Source organism: Lithobates pipiens, unplaced genomic scaffold (assembly GCF_037356315.1).
Source record: "Lithobates pipiens isolate NorthernLeopardFrog02 unplaced genomic scaffold, aLitPip1_a1.2 Scaffold_8, whole genome shotgun sequence".
Taxonomy (NCBI): Eukaryota; Metazoa; Chordata; class Amphibia; order Anura; family Ranidae; genus Lithobates; species Lithobates pipiens.
The window spans coordinates 564,016-578,725 of NW_027507903.1; positions in this window are offsets into that span (position 1 = coordinate 564,016).

The following is a 14,710-nucleotide window of genomic DNA, read 5'->3' on the forward strand; positions in this document are numbered from 1 at the left end:
CGACAATGCCGATGGAGCATACACACGGTTGGAATTTCCAACCAAAAGCTCAGATAGAATTTTTGCTGGCGGAATTTATGATCGCGTGTACGGGGAATTAGAGTTGGATGGGGAGTTAAGCATTCCCAACGGTCTCCGGCCCCCATCGGTAAATGAACACCAGATAGGCGACGGGTGCAGGTGGTGCCAACAAAGAAAGCCCTTGTCTGGCTGATATACCTGGTAGAAATCCTGGATTACTTAATAGCGGGGTGAATTTTCCTGGGCGTGACAATATTTTATGTCTTAACAACCTTGTCCCAGACATTTAAAAAAAAGAAAAAAGAGGGGGCGTTACCTGCGTTAGAGAAGGACGGTCGTGGGGAAGAAGCCATGGAAGGGAGGTCAGTAGTATGGGCGATAAGTCGAACACAAGAGTGACCCACTGCTTAACCACTTGCCGACCAGCCGACATCATTATATTGCGGCAGGTCAGCTCGTTCCCGCAAATCGCCATAGGTGTACGTGGGCCCTTTAAACAGATATAGCAAGCACGCACGTGCGTGCGTTGCACGGCGGGGGGAACTGATGCGCGTGGCCACCCGCGATCGTGGGGTGGAGAGCCAGAACAGGGATCTGTCAATGTAAACAGACAGATCCCCGGATCTGACAGGAGAGGAGAGAGATATCTGCTGTTCCTAGTGATCAGGAACAGCGATCTCTCTCCTCCTTTAGTCAGTCCCCCCCCCCCACACAGTTAGAAACACCTCCCTAGGGAACACTTAACCCTTTAATCGCCCCCTAGTGTTAACCCCTTCCCTGCCAGTGACATTTATACAGTAATCAGTGGCTATTTTTTATCACCGATCGCTGTATAAATGTCACTGGTCCCAAAAAAGTGTCAAAAGTGTCCGATGTTTTGCAGTCCCGCTAAAAATCACAGATCGCCGACATTACTAGTTAAAAAAAAAAGAAAGAATAATAAAAATGTCATAAATCTATCCCCTATTTTGTAGATGTTATAACTTTTGCGCAAAACATTCAATATACACTTATTGTAATTTTTTTTAACCAAAAATATGTAGAAAAATACAAATTGGCTTAAACTGATGAAGAAACTCTTTTTTTTTTTTTGGGGGGGGGGGGGGGGTATTTATTATAGCAAAAAGTAAAAAAAAAATTGTTGTGCTTTTTTTGTTTGTAGTGCACAAAATAAAAACAGCAGAGGTGATCAAATTCTACCAAAAGAAAGCTCTATTTGTGGGAAAAAAGGACGCCAAATTTGTTTGGGTACAACGTCGCATGACCGCGCAATTGTCAGATAAAGCGACGCCGTATCGAAAAAAAATGGCCTAGTCATTAGGGGGTAGAGCTGCACAATTAATTGTTAACAAATCGTGGATCTCGATTCAACCCCCCTGACGATCTCTATTGCAGAGTTTGCCCATTCTTTCATATAACAAGTGCAGAGACTTATCTGCTCAATGAAGAGAAAACATCACGGCAGTCTGCCAAGTTTTTAACATGAAACATTGTAACTAACTCTTCCTTCTTAGATCAAAGAGATAAAATTCTGTGTGTGAAAAAAAAAAAATCCAGGCAGTCTGCCAAGTTTTTAAAATGAAACTTTGTAGCTAACTCTTCCTTCTTAGATCAAAGAAATAAACTTCAGTGTGTGAAAAAAAAATCCAGGCAGTCTGCCAAGTTTTTAACAACATGTAAATGCAGGAAGTTTAAACACTTAAAAGTCTAAATCTTTTTCTGACACTTGTTTCTTAAGTTAAAATCAACACAAGTCCATCCAGTTCAACCTTAAAAACAAATAAATAAAATAAAAAATTATCGTACAATCCAGATACCCAATTTTATGCCCACAATTGATCCAGAGGAAGGCGAAAAAAAACCCAACAGAGCATGCTCCAATTTGCTACAGCAGGGGAAAAAAATTCCTTCCTGATCCCCCAATAGGCGATCGGATTTTCCCTGGATCAACTTTACCTATGTTAGTACCCAGTTATATTATGTACCATCAGGAAAGTATCCAGGCCTTTCTTAAAGCAATCTACTGAACTGGCCAGAACCACCTCTGGCGGGAGTCTATTCCACATTTTCACAGCTCTAACTGTGAAGAAAGCTTTCCCTACTTGAAGATGAAATCTCTTTTCCTCTAGACGTAAAGAGTGCCCCCATGTCCTCTGGGTTGACCGTACAGAGAACAACTCAACACCAAGTTCACTATATGGACCCCTAATGTCTTTGAACATGTTGATCATATCCCCCCTTATTCTCCTCTTCTCAAGAGTGAATAAATTTAGTTCTTCTAGTTCCTCCATGCCTCTTATCAGTTTGGCTGCCCTTCTCTGCACTTTTTCCAGTTCCCCGATATCCTTTTTGAGAACTGGTGCCCAAAACTGAACGGCATATTCCAGGTGAGGTCTTACTAATGATTTGAACAGGGGCAAAATTATATCTCTTTCTCTGGAGTCCATACCTCTCTTAATACAAGAAAGGACTTTCCTCGCTTTGGAAACAGCAGCATGGCATTGCATGTTGTTATTGAGCTTATGGTCTACCAAAACCCCCAGATCCTTCTCCACTATGGATTCCCCCAGTTGTACTCCCCCTAGCATGTATGATGCATATTCTTAGCCCCCAAGTGCAGAACTTTACATCTATCAACATTAAACCTCATCTGCCACATAGTCGCCCAATTAGACAGTGTATTGAGGTCGGCTTGTAAATTGGAGACATCCTGTAAAGACGTTATTCCACTGCATAGCTCGGTGTCATCTGCAAAGACAGAAATATTACTTTTGATCCCAGACCCAATATCATTTATAAAGATGTTAAAAAGTAAGGGTCCCAACACTGAACCTTGGGATACACCACTGATAACCTTAGACCATTCAGAGTAAGAGTCATTAACCACTACTCTCTGAATTCTGTCTTCTAGCCAATTTTCTATCCATTTACAAACTGATATATCCAAACCTGTAGACTTTACCTTACACATGACACTTCAATGAATAAATAAAAAAATAAAAAAAAACAGCAAAGTTAGCCCAATTTTTTTATTTTTTTTTATTTAATGTGAAAGATGATGTTACGCCACAAGAATCGTGAGAGAATTGTGATCTATCTTTTAAGTAAAGAAATCGCGAAGAAGTGAAGATTATCTCAGTTCTGCTTTAAAAAAAAAAACAATTTAATTATTCTGCTGTAAACCCGAGAAAGGTGGGATTGACATTTCCTCCTATTGACATTTCATGTTGGGTTTCTCTTTTATATTTGCTCGTTAAAATGCACAGTTGCACAGCAAAGGAAAAAAAAAAACGAGTAAACCTACAATCTAATCTAAAACTCGAAATCAAAACACAAGTCTATCTTTTCCAGTCAAACAGGAAAAAAAAAAATATCCATTAAAACGCAGCTAACTCATCTTAACATTTTTCTTGCTTTAACATCACAATTGCTACAATTGCAATCTCCTTATCATCCTAAGAGTCCTGAACCTGAGCTGCAGGCCGCTGTGTCCATTGGATCAATCTGCTATTTTTACTAGGGCTGGGAAAATTAAAGACTAATTCCTTGATTAATCAATCATTCATTTTTATGATCGATCAAAATTCTTTTGATCAGTACTCACCTCTCCGCCGGCTTCCGGGTCTTTAGAGAGTTCCGTCGGAGATCCAGTGACGTCACGGACATCGACGTCACCGGACTCCACCCCCCCCCCCCCTTCCCCAAGTGCCTCTGTCTGCTAACGAAGGGAAGGGGGAGGAGTCAGGTGATGTCGATGTCCGTGAAGTCACCGGAAACGCCTGGACAGCGATGGTAAATATGGATGTGGTTAACTGGGATCATTCAGTGAGCTAAGTGTAGGCAAGTTTGATAACCTCCATTTTTAACATAGTTGTAAAAAAAAAACAACAAAATGTAAACACTCTGCGTATGGTATGGTACGTCTGCGTTACTGGCTAAAGTGTTGGCTAAAGTGTTGCCTACTATAAAGTGACTGGCAGTCAATATACTAGATAAGCTTTATAATTAAAGTTAAACTTTCTAAGTTTTTCTTAAATTTAAATTTTAAAAAATTACTTACGTCAGTGTTTTGAATTTAACCACTTAAGGACCAGCTTCGTTTTGGAATTTACTGTAGGTGTTTACATGTTTAAAACAGGTTTCTTTGCTAGAAAATTACTTAGAACCCCCAAACATTATATATATATATATATATATATATATATATATATATATATATATATATATATATATATATTCTTTTCAATAGATTTTTATTGTTTTCCAAAGGTAATACAAAGGTAGGTGTTACATGACATGTTGATTTTACAAAAGTAATCAGTTGTCGATACAGTTCAGAAAGGGAAGAGGGTATGAGTCAACAAGGTAACAAAGGGGGAGAGAAAGGAAAGAAAGAAAAAAAAGAAAAAAACGAGGAAGAAAATAAGTGGTTACACAAACAACAATGCAAGCACTTATTACTGATCAGAACTGTTCTTATCAGGACTAAGATCTAAGTTAAAGATTTCTTATATTTGGCAGTCCAGATTTTCCATGTCGTATCAAATAGTCTGCACTTCAATGCATTTATGGCTAGTGCACGCTCTACAGTATGGTGTTGGTTTACTCTTCTGATCAGGTCAGAGATGTTTACCGTCATGGCAGTTTTCCAGTGTTGTAATATCAGGGATCTAGCAGAAAGAAGAATGTTGGAAGTAACAATCCTCATGTCATGGGGAAACTTGTCAATACCTATATGTAGGATCGCTAGGGATGGATTGGGATGAGTGTTGATACCCGTGAGTGATGTTATTAGTTGGAACACTTGGTTCCAGTAGCTAACCAAATTAGGGCACTCCCAAAACATATGCAGTAGATGTCCTGGTTGTCCACAGTTCCTCCAACATGCGCACGGGGCGCATGGGAAAAATGTTGCTAGTCTACATGGTGTGTATTGCCATCTATTGATAATTCTAATGGTCATTGCCCAGTGATTAATAGAGTGTGAGGCTTTTTGAAATTCGCGGAATGCAGTCGTCCACTGGTTATCCGTGAATGTTTTCCCTAAGTCTGCCTCCCATGTATTAATCGATTTTGTCTTTACAAAGGACTGCTTATCCTGTAGGAGGGAGTAGAAAAGTGAGATGCCTTTCCTTGTGGGGCGCTCGCGAGTGAAGAAGTTCCATGCAATGGACGGCAACGTTAGCGTGGGGGGAGGGTTGTGTTTCAGAAAGTGTGCCACCCGGATGCACACGAACTGGTATTTGTTGGGAAGGTCATATTGAGCCATGATCTGTGCGCTGGTGAGAACTTTACCATTGGACAGTAGGTCCTGGATGGTATGGATACCGTGTTTGGGGAACTGTCTTAGGGACAGCATAGGAATTCTAGTTTCGAGTAGGCTAAGTGGAAATTTGTAGTCCACGGTGTTGGGAGGTGTATGGGCATGGTGTAAGAAGAACCTCCATGCTTGTAAGGAGGCTTGGATGGTAGGGGCGATGGAGTGGAGAGCCCAAGGCTTCCAGACATCACTCACGAGTAGTGCCACTAGATCTGGTATTGGGGCTATGTGTTTTTCCAACTCAACCCAAAGCGGTATATCTACAGTCTTAAACCAGTGTTGGAGTTGGTCTAGTCTAGTCGACCATAGGTAATCAGGAACGTCAGTTAGTCCCACTCCACCTACTCGGCTATGTGGGGTCAGGTTGTTAGGAGAGCAACGAGCTTTTTTCCCATTCCACAAGAATTTCCACAGAGTGGTAGACAAGGTCTTAACCACTTCCCGACCAGCGCACGACGATGTACGTCGACAGAATGGCACGGGCAGGCATATTGGCGTACATGTACGTCCAATATTCGATGCCGCCGTGCCATCGGGAGCGCGCCGCCGGCGGCGCGCTCCCGCGCTGGTCGGGACCCCCGTGAGTCCGGTCGCGGGACCCACGGACTCGATCGCCGCGGGCATCCCCGCGATCGTCTCACGGAGCGGCTGAATGGAGGAAATGCTGTGTAAACAACATTTTTCCATTCTGCCTAGCAACTAGTGACGCTGATCTCTGCTCCATGTGATTGGAGCAGAGATCAGTGTACACTAAATGAAAGCCCAACCCCCCCCACAGTTAGTAACACACCCCTAGGAACACTTAACCCCTACACTGCCACCCACTGGTTAACCCTTTCACTGCCAGTGTCATTTACACAGGAATCACTGCATTTATATAGCAGTGATTACTGTATAAATGACAATGGTCCCAAAAATGTGTCAAAAATGTCCGATGGGCCCCCCACAATGTCGCAGTCACAATAAAAATCGCAGATCGCCGCCATTACTAGTAAAAAAAAAATAATAAAAAATTATTAATAAAAATGCTATAAAACTATCCCTATTTTGTAAACGCTATAACTTTTGCGCAAACCAATCAATAATCGCTTATTGCGATTTTTTTTACCAAAAATATGTAGAAGAATACGTATCGGCCTAAACTGAGGGAAAAAAAAGTTTTTTTATATATTTTTGGGGGATATTTATTATTACAAAAAGTAAAAAATAATGCGTTTTTTTCAAAATTATCGCTCTATTTTTGTTTATAGCGCAAAAAAATAAAAACCGCAGGGGTGATCAAATACCACCAAAAGAAAGCTCTATTTGTGGGAAAAAAAGGACGTCAATTTTGTTTGGGAGCAACGTCGCACGACCGCGCAATTGTCAGTTAAAGCGACGCAGTGCCGAATTGCAAAAAGTGGTCTGGTCTTTGACCAGCAAATTGGTCCGGTCTGAAAGTGGTTAAGGAAATGGGTCGGGATAGGTAAAGGTATGGATCTGAACATATACAGTATGAGAGGGAGAACCAACATCTTACATGCTGCCAATCTACCCATCCAGGACAATTCAGTCTTAGCTAAGCATTTAAGTGTTTCGTCAATCTTTAGGAGCAGTGGTTTAATGTTGGTAGAGACCAGAATTTTCATGGATTTGGTGATTCTAATACCTAAGTAGGGTATGCTATCATCCTTCCATTTATATGGGAGGGTATTTTGAAGTTGGAGTCTGGTACGCTTGTCAATTCCTAAATCTAAAATCAAGGATTTAGCGAAATTAACTTTGTAGTACGATATCTCACCAAAGTTTCATGAACTAAGGGAAGAGACCGGGATGGGCTTGTTAGCATCAGGACAACGTCATCTGCGAATAAGTTGATAACGTGGTTACGGGATCCTAACACGTGTCCAGTAATATTGACCTGGGATCTAATGGCCTCTGCCAGGGGTTCAATCATAAAATTAAAAATAGTTGGGGATAGCGGACACCCCTGACGGGTGCCATTAGAGATAGAGAAGGGTGTGGAGAGCATACCAGCTGTCAAGACTTGGGCAGATGGACTGGAATACAAAGCTAACATTGCGTTGGAGATAAGACCGCGGAAGCCAAATCTCTGGAGGACTTCTTTCATGTAGCACCATTCCACCCTATCAAACGCCTTCTCTGCGTCTATGGAGAGCAGCAGAGAAGGCGTTTTAGATATACTGGCATAATGAACAATATTGACAATGCGTCTTGTAGCATCAGAAGTTTGTCTCCCCCTTATGAAGCCCATCTGGTCGCTCTTGATTAAGGATGGCATAAACTCTGCTAGTCTAAGGGCGATAAGTTTGGCGTAAATCTTTATATCCGTGTTCAGGAGAGAAATAGATCTAAAATTACTAGGAGTAGTGGGATCTTTACCAGGTTTGGGTATGGTGGTCACGTAGGCTTTTAACATTTCATGAGGAAAAGACGTTGAGTCTGCTGCTTGTGTGAAAATTTTTTGGAGACATGGGGAGAGAATAGTGGAGAATGTTTTGAAATACTCATTGTTTAGTCCATCAGGACCGGGGGATTTCCCATGAGGAAGTGAGGTGATAACGAATGCTATCTCAGAAATTGTGAAGGGTGAATTCAGCAATTCAAGCTGTGTTTCTGAGAGCATAGGGAGATCTAAATCTTTGAGGAAATGCTGTATCTTAGGAACAGTGGGTTGAGTAGTGTGGGGGTCGGTATTGAGGTTATAAAGCTCACTGTAGTATTGTGCAAATTGGTTTGCGATATCCTGAGGATTAATAATTTTGTGATGGGATGTAGGGTGTATCAAATGGGAAATCCTAGTTTTGGTGCGTATTGCTCTGATCCTATTAGCAAGGTATTTTCCTGCTGTTTGCACTGGTGTAGGTACGCAGCTGCAAACGACGAAGGTAAAAATCATAATTTTGGGCCAAGTGATCTCTCAATTTTTCTCTAAGTGTAGATAGTTGATTGGTCAGCTGGTGGGAGAGTGATGATTTATTGAGGGCTTCTAGGTTGTGGATGTCGGATGTTATGGAGTCTATGGTTGCTGTATATTTCTTTTTATCTCTAGCGCCTAGCTGGATGAGGACACCTCTGATAAATGCTTTATGAGCATTCCAGAGCGTAAAAGGACTCTCTACTGAGTGTTCATTTTGTTGAAAGTATGTTTGTAGGTTTTGAGAGATCAGTTCCCTAGTACCGGGGTCTTGTAGCAATCTAACATTGCAGCGCCAGATGGGTGAAGAGGGGGAGACACCCTTCTCATGAATAGAAAGTGATATGGCAGCGTGGTCCGACCACGTAATGTCATAAATCTTAGAGGATGATACATTTTGTAGAGTCCATTGATCCGTTAAAAATAAGTCTATCCTTGAGTAAGAACCATGCCTATGGGAGAAGAAGGTAAAGTCCTTCTCGTTGCCATGCGTACATCTCCACGCGTCGTACAGTTTCTCCGTTTGTAGGATCTTGTTAAGGTAGGTATTGCTACTACGGGTGACATTAGAAGTGTCAAGTTGTGGATCGACAGTTAGGTTGAAATCGCCACTAATAATGAGACTACCATATAGGATAGAGTGCACTTTACAGAGTAGTCTGTTCAAAAATCTGACCTGTCGGGTGTTAGGGGCATATATGGATACAATGGTATAAGGTTTAGAGTTGATATCACCCTGTACAATGATGTAGCGACCGTTGTCGGCTGTGATGGAGTTTTTGAGGTGGAAAGAGACCGTGTCACGGAAGGCAAGGAGAACACCTCCGCTTTTTTTATTCGGAGTAGGTGCTATGAACACATGTGGGTAATTCCTGTGTGCGCATTTGGGATGGTTGTCTTTTTGGAAATGGGTTTCCTGCACACACAGGATATCCGCCCTTAGTTTCTGGGCTTTGGTCCACAGCGAGTGGCGTTTAACAAGGTGGTTGAGACCTCTGGCATTAATGGAAACAAATGTAATAGTCATTTTTCAGGTAGGAGAAAGCTTGTAAGCGTACTTACTGTGTCCTCTGAGAATTGTCAGGGTCAACTGAGCTCCATGAGGTCGGTATAAAATGTACTGCCATGGTAGCTGGATATGCAGCAGGGCAGGAGGTGATGTTCCATAATGTGCAGGTCCGGTGCTATTAAAACATAAGGTGTAACCACAAAAGTAAACAATAACAGACATAATAATAAAAATAGAATCGTGAAAGCGATCCAGATGCAGACAAAGCTGCATAAATGACAAATGTCAGGGGTAAGAACAAGGAAAGATGAAGAGCCCTTGTGTCCAAGGAGAGAACTGAGTGGTTAACGGTGTATGATCATGTATTTCCATCGGTGGCATTTTTGGGGACCCGTCTGCGTGAAACTACTTGCCACTCATCTGGAATGGAGCGGAGTTGTGTAGCGGGTGGTTCCAGAGGGCTTTGTTGTGGTAGTATGCCCCATTGTCGCAAGAGTGCAATACCTTCAGCTAGAGTGGAGATTGTGTGCGTGGTACCATCATGTGAGATGGACAACTTTGCTGGGTAACGCCACTTGTGAGGTATTTTGTGATTGCGCAAGGCCTTCGTGATGGTCACCAGGTTTCGACGCAATTGAAGGGTATGCCTCGACAGGTCAGGGAGGAGGATTAGTTCTGCATATTGAGAGAGGTTGTTGCCTCGTGTACGAAACGCAGTCATAATTTGTTCTTTGATATGATAGTAATGCATTTTGAGCAAAACATCCCGAGGGGCGCCTTCAGGAAGGAATGCTGGCTTGGGGATCCTATGTATCCTATCAATGGTCAGTTCTTGAGGAGATAATGAAGGGATAATGGTGGAGAATAGCGTGTGTACATACTGCAGCAATTGGTTTGGAGGTATAGCCTCAGGGACACCTCTGATCTTAATGTTGCACCTCCTAGAGCGGTCCTCGAGGTCTGCTAACTTACTTTTTAGCCATGCTATCTCCTCACCATGGGACTTGTGGGCCTCCACTAGAGCATTGAAAGAGGTAGTGCATTCCCCCATGCTGCGTTCCACTTGATCCACTCGGTTGCCCAGGGCCAAAACATCTCTATGGCAGTTAGTGACTTCCACAGTGAGGTCAGCTTGTATTGAGGCTTTGAGGGATAGCAACATCTCCTTAAGGACCGTATTCGAGACCGGTCGATCGGAGGTGGGGTAGGCCGCAATCGGGTCGGAGGCCGGCGGTTGTGGAGTATGGCCTATAGGAGTGAATCCGCTTACCTCCATGTCGCGATCCGCTCGGTTTGCATCTGGAGAAGAGATCCTCTGCCTTTGCTTGGCTGGGCTTCTTGTCGTCGGGCTATCAGTCCCCGAGGAGGATCCGCTGAGGGAAGTAGCCCGGAGGTGTTGCTGTTGTAAGGCCTTCTCCGGATGCTTAGTCTCGCGCGATCCGGCGCCATTTTGTGTAGACTCGCGCGCTCCGAAGAATTTCGGAAGTTTCCGCGGCGTCTGTGGGTTCTTCTTATTTTTGGGCATATTTAGTGGATGCGGCGGTGTCTGCGCTACGTCTCGGATAGGTTTATACAGGTATATGTCACCGATGGAGTTGCGAAAGGGTAGTTCTCTCCGGTGGCCGAGCGGAGCTCTCAGCTCAGGCGTCCATCTTGGAGCTCGGTCGCCACGCCCCTATATATATATATATATATATATATTGATATTGATATTTGAATCTCCCTCCCTTTGCTTTGGAAAAAAAAAAAAGTTGTTTCCAGATTCCCGATCTGAAGAGGTTCCCTGATGTGAAGAGCACCGGCAGAGCATTCTTGTCCTGGCTGAGAGCTGATGGTTACCACCCATTGAAGTCCATTTGGCTTCTCAAGAATCTCTTAGCACTGCGGTGTCAAGGTTTTGGTCTTTCAATATTTAAATCTCCCTCCTTCTGCTGTGGAAGCTTCTTCTTCCAGAAGCAGGGGGAAGCAATCAAACTCTCACCTCAGGAACCCAAATCAATCAACAAGCACTTTGCACACTACAGTGGAGCCAAAAATACAATTTTCATATCAGCCTTCCTTGGAGGGCGCTACACCTATTAGCGCTACGGTGTCAAGGTTTTGTTCTTTGGTATTTGAATCTCCCTCCCTTTGCTCTGGAAAAAAAACAAGTTGTTTCCAGATTCCCGATCTGAAGAGATTCCCTGATCTGAAGAGCCCTGGCAGAGCATTCCTGTCCTGGCTGAGAGCTGATGGTAACCACCCATTGCAGTCCATTTAGTTTCTGAAGAACCTCTTAGCGCTACGGTTTCAAGGTTTTGGTCTTTTGGTATTTGAATCTCCCTCCCTTTGCTTTGGAAAAAAAAAAGCAAAGTTGTCTCCAGATTCCCGTTCTGAATCGGTTCCCTGATCTGAAGAGCACTGGCAGAGCATTCCTGTCCTGGCTGAGAGTTGATGGTTACCACCCATTGAAGTCCATTTGGCTTCTAGAGAATCTCTTAGCGCTGCGGTGTCAAGGTTTTGGTCTTTCGATATTTGAATCTCCTTCCTTGCGCTGTGGAAGCTTCTTCTTCCAGAGGCAGGGAGAACCAATCAAACTCTCACCTTAGGAACCCAAATCAATCAACAGGCACTTTGCACACTACAGTGGAGCCAAAAACTAAATTACACCTATTAGCGCTACGGTGTCAAGGTTTTTTTCTTTGGTATTTGAATCTGCCCTCCCTTTGCTCTGGAAAAAACAAGTTGTTTTCAGATTCCCGATTTGAAGAGATTCCCTGATCTGAAGAGCCCTGGCAGAGCATTCCTGTCCTGGCTGAGAGCTGATGGTAACCACCAGGGATGAGCTTCGAGTTCGAGTCGAACTCATGTTCGACTCGTACATTGCCTGTTCGCGTGTTCAGCGAACAGTGAACAATTTGGGCTGTTCGCGGCAAATTTAAAAAGCCGGAACACCCTGTACAAGTCTATGGGAGAAATCTAAAGTGCTAATTTTAAAGGCTAATATGCAAGTAACTGTCCTAAAAAGTGTTTGGGGACCCGGGTCCTGCCCCAGGGGACATGGATCAATGCAAAAAAAAGTTTTAAAAACTGCCGTTTTTTCAGGAGCAGTGATTTTAATAATGATTAAAGTGAAACAATAAAAGTGTAATATTCCTTTAAATTTTGTACCTGGGGGGTGTCTATAGTATAAAAACAAAACAAAAATATCGCGCTTGGGGCAAACCTAAGGCCGCATACACACGGGCGGACTGTTCGCTCAACTTTGTCCGCTGAACAGTGTTTCAGCGGACAGTCCGCTCGTGTGTGGGGCTTCAGCGGACAGTTTCAGCGGACAGTTTGACGAACAAAGTTTTTCGGAAATTCCGAAAAACTGTCCGCTGAAACTTGGTTTGAGCGGACAGTCCGCCCGTGTGCAGGCCACTTTCGAAATGAGCAAACTGTTCCCGCTCGGAGGAAAGTCTGCTCATTTTGAGCGCGTCTCCAGGTAGGCGGGGCCCGCGAGGGAGACGTCGCGGGCCCCGCCGCCTGGTATGGACTTAAAGGGGAACCCCAACGCCGAAAAAAATCGGCGTGGGGGTCCCCCCAAAGTCCACAACAGACCCTTGTCCGAGCACGCTACCCGGCCGGCCATGAAAGGGGGGCGAGCGAGCGCACCCCCCCCTCCCGAGCCGTACCAGGCCGCGTGCCCTCAACATGGGGGGTGCCTTGGGGAAGGGGAGGCCGCGCGGCCCCCCCACCCCAAAGCACCTTGTCCCCATGTTGATGAGGACAAGGGCCTCTTCCCGACAACCCTGGCCGTTGGTTGTCAGGGTCTGCGGGCGGGGGGCTTATCGGAATCCGGGAGCCCCCTTTAATAAGGTGGCCCCCGGATACCGGCCCCCCACCCTATGTGAATGAGTATGGGGTACAATGTACCCCTACCCATTCACCTGTAAAATAAAAGTACCCAAAAAAAAAACACAACACACGAGATAAAATATTTTATTGCACAGCTCCGGGGGTCTTCCGTCTTCGGGGGTCTTCTCGCCGGACTCCTCCGCTATCTTCTTGTAGCTCTTTTGCTAGCGGAGGAGTCCGGCTTTCTTCCTCCCCGCCGCCGGCCTCTTCTCCCGACTTCGGGGGTCTTGTCCCCCTCTTCGGTTCTTCTGCCGGGCCACCGCGCCTTCTTATAGCTCTTTTGCAGGCGGTGGCCCGGTCTTCTGTCGCCGCCGCCTTCCGTTCTTCTGCCGGGCCACCACGCCTTCTTATAGCTCTTTTAGAGGCGGTGGCCCGGTCTTCTGTCGCCGCTGTCGCCGCTGTCGCCTTCCGGTCGCCTTCCGTTCTTCTTCTTGTTCTTCTTCTTCTTCTCCAGGAGATGTTGACACGTCGCTCTCTCCGGCCGGAATGCCAGCGCTGCGCGGCCACTTATATAGTGACAATGGGGCGGTGTCACATGGTATATGTCACATGGGTTGGTCACATGGGTTGATGTCACATGGGGACTATGACATCGTAAGGGGGCGGGGTCACCATGTGACCAACCCATGTGACATATACCATGTGACACCGCCCCATTGTCACTATATAAGTGGCCGCACAGCGCGGCTCTGGCATTCCGGCCGGAGAGAGCGACGTGTCAACATCTCCTGGAGAAGAAGAAGAACAACAAGAAGAAGAAGAACGGAAGGCGACCGGAAGGCGACAGCGGCGACAGAAGACCGGGCCACCGCCTCTAAAAGAGCTATAAGAAGGCGCGGTGGCCCGGCAGAAGAACGGAAGGCGGCGGCGACAGAAGACCGGGCCACCGCCTGTAAAAGAGCTATAAGAAGGCGCGGTGGCCCGGCAGAAGAACCGAAGAGGGGGACAAGACCCCCGAAGTCGGGAGAAGAGGCCGGCGGCGGGGAGAAAGAAAGCCGGACTCCTCCGCTAGCAAAAGAGCTACAAGAAGATAGCGGAGGAGTCCGGCGAGAAGACCCCCGAAGACGGAAGACCCCCGGAGCTGTGCAATAAAATATTTTATCTCGTGTGTTGTGTTTTTTTTTTGGGTACTTTTATTTTACAGGTGAATGGGTAGGGGTACTTTGTACCCCATACTCATTCACATAGGGTGGGAGGCCGGTATCCGGGGGCCCCCTTATTAAAGGGGGCTCCCGGATTCCGATAAGCCCCCCGCCCGCAGACCCCGACAACCAACGGCCAGGGTTGTCGGGAAGAGGCCCTTGTCCTCATCAACATGGGGACAAGGTGCTTTGGGGTGGGGGGGCCGTGCGGCCCCCCCTTCCCCAAGGCACCCCCCATGTTGAGGGCACGCGGCCTGGTACGGCTCGGGAGGGGGGGCGCGCTCGCTCGCCCCCCTTTCCTGGCCGGCCGGGTAGCGTGCTCGGACAAGGGTCTGCTGTGGACTTTGGGGGGACCCCCACGCCGATTTTTTTTGGCGTTGGGGTTCCCCTTTAAGTACATTCCAGGCGGCGGAGCCCGCAAC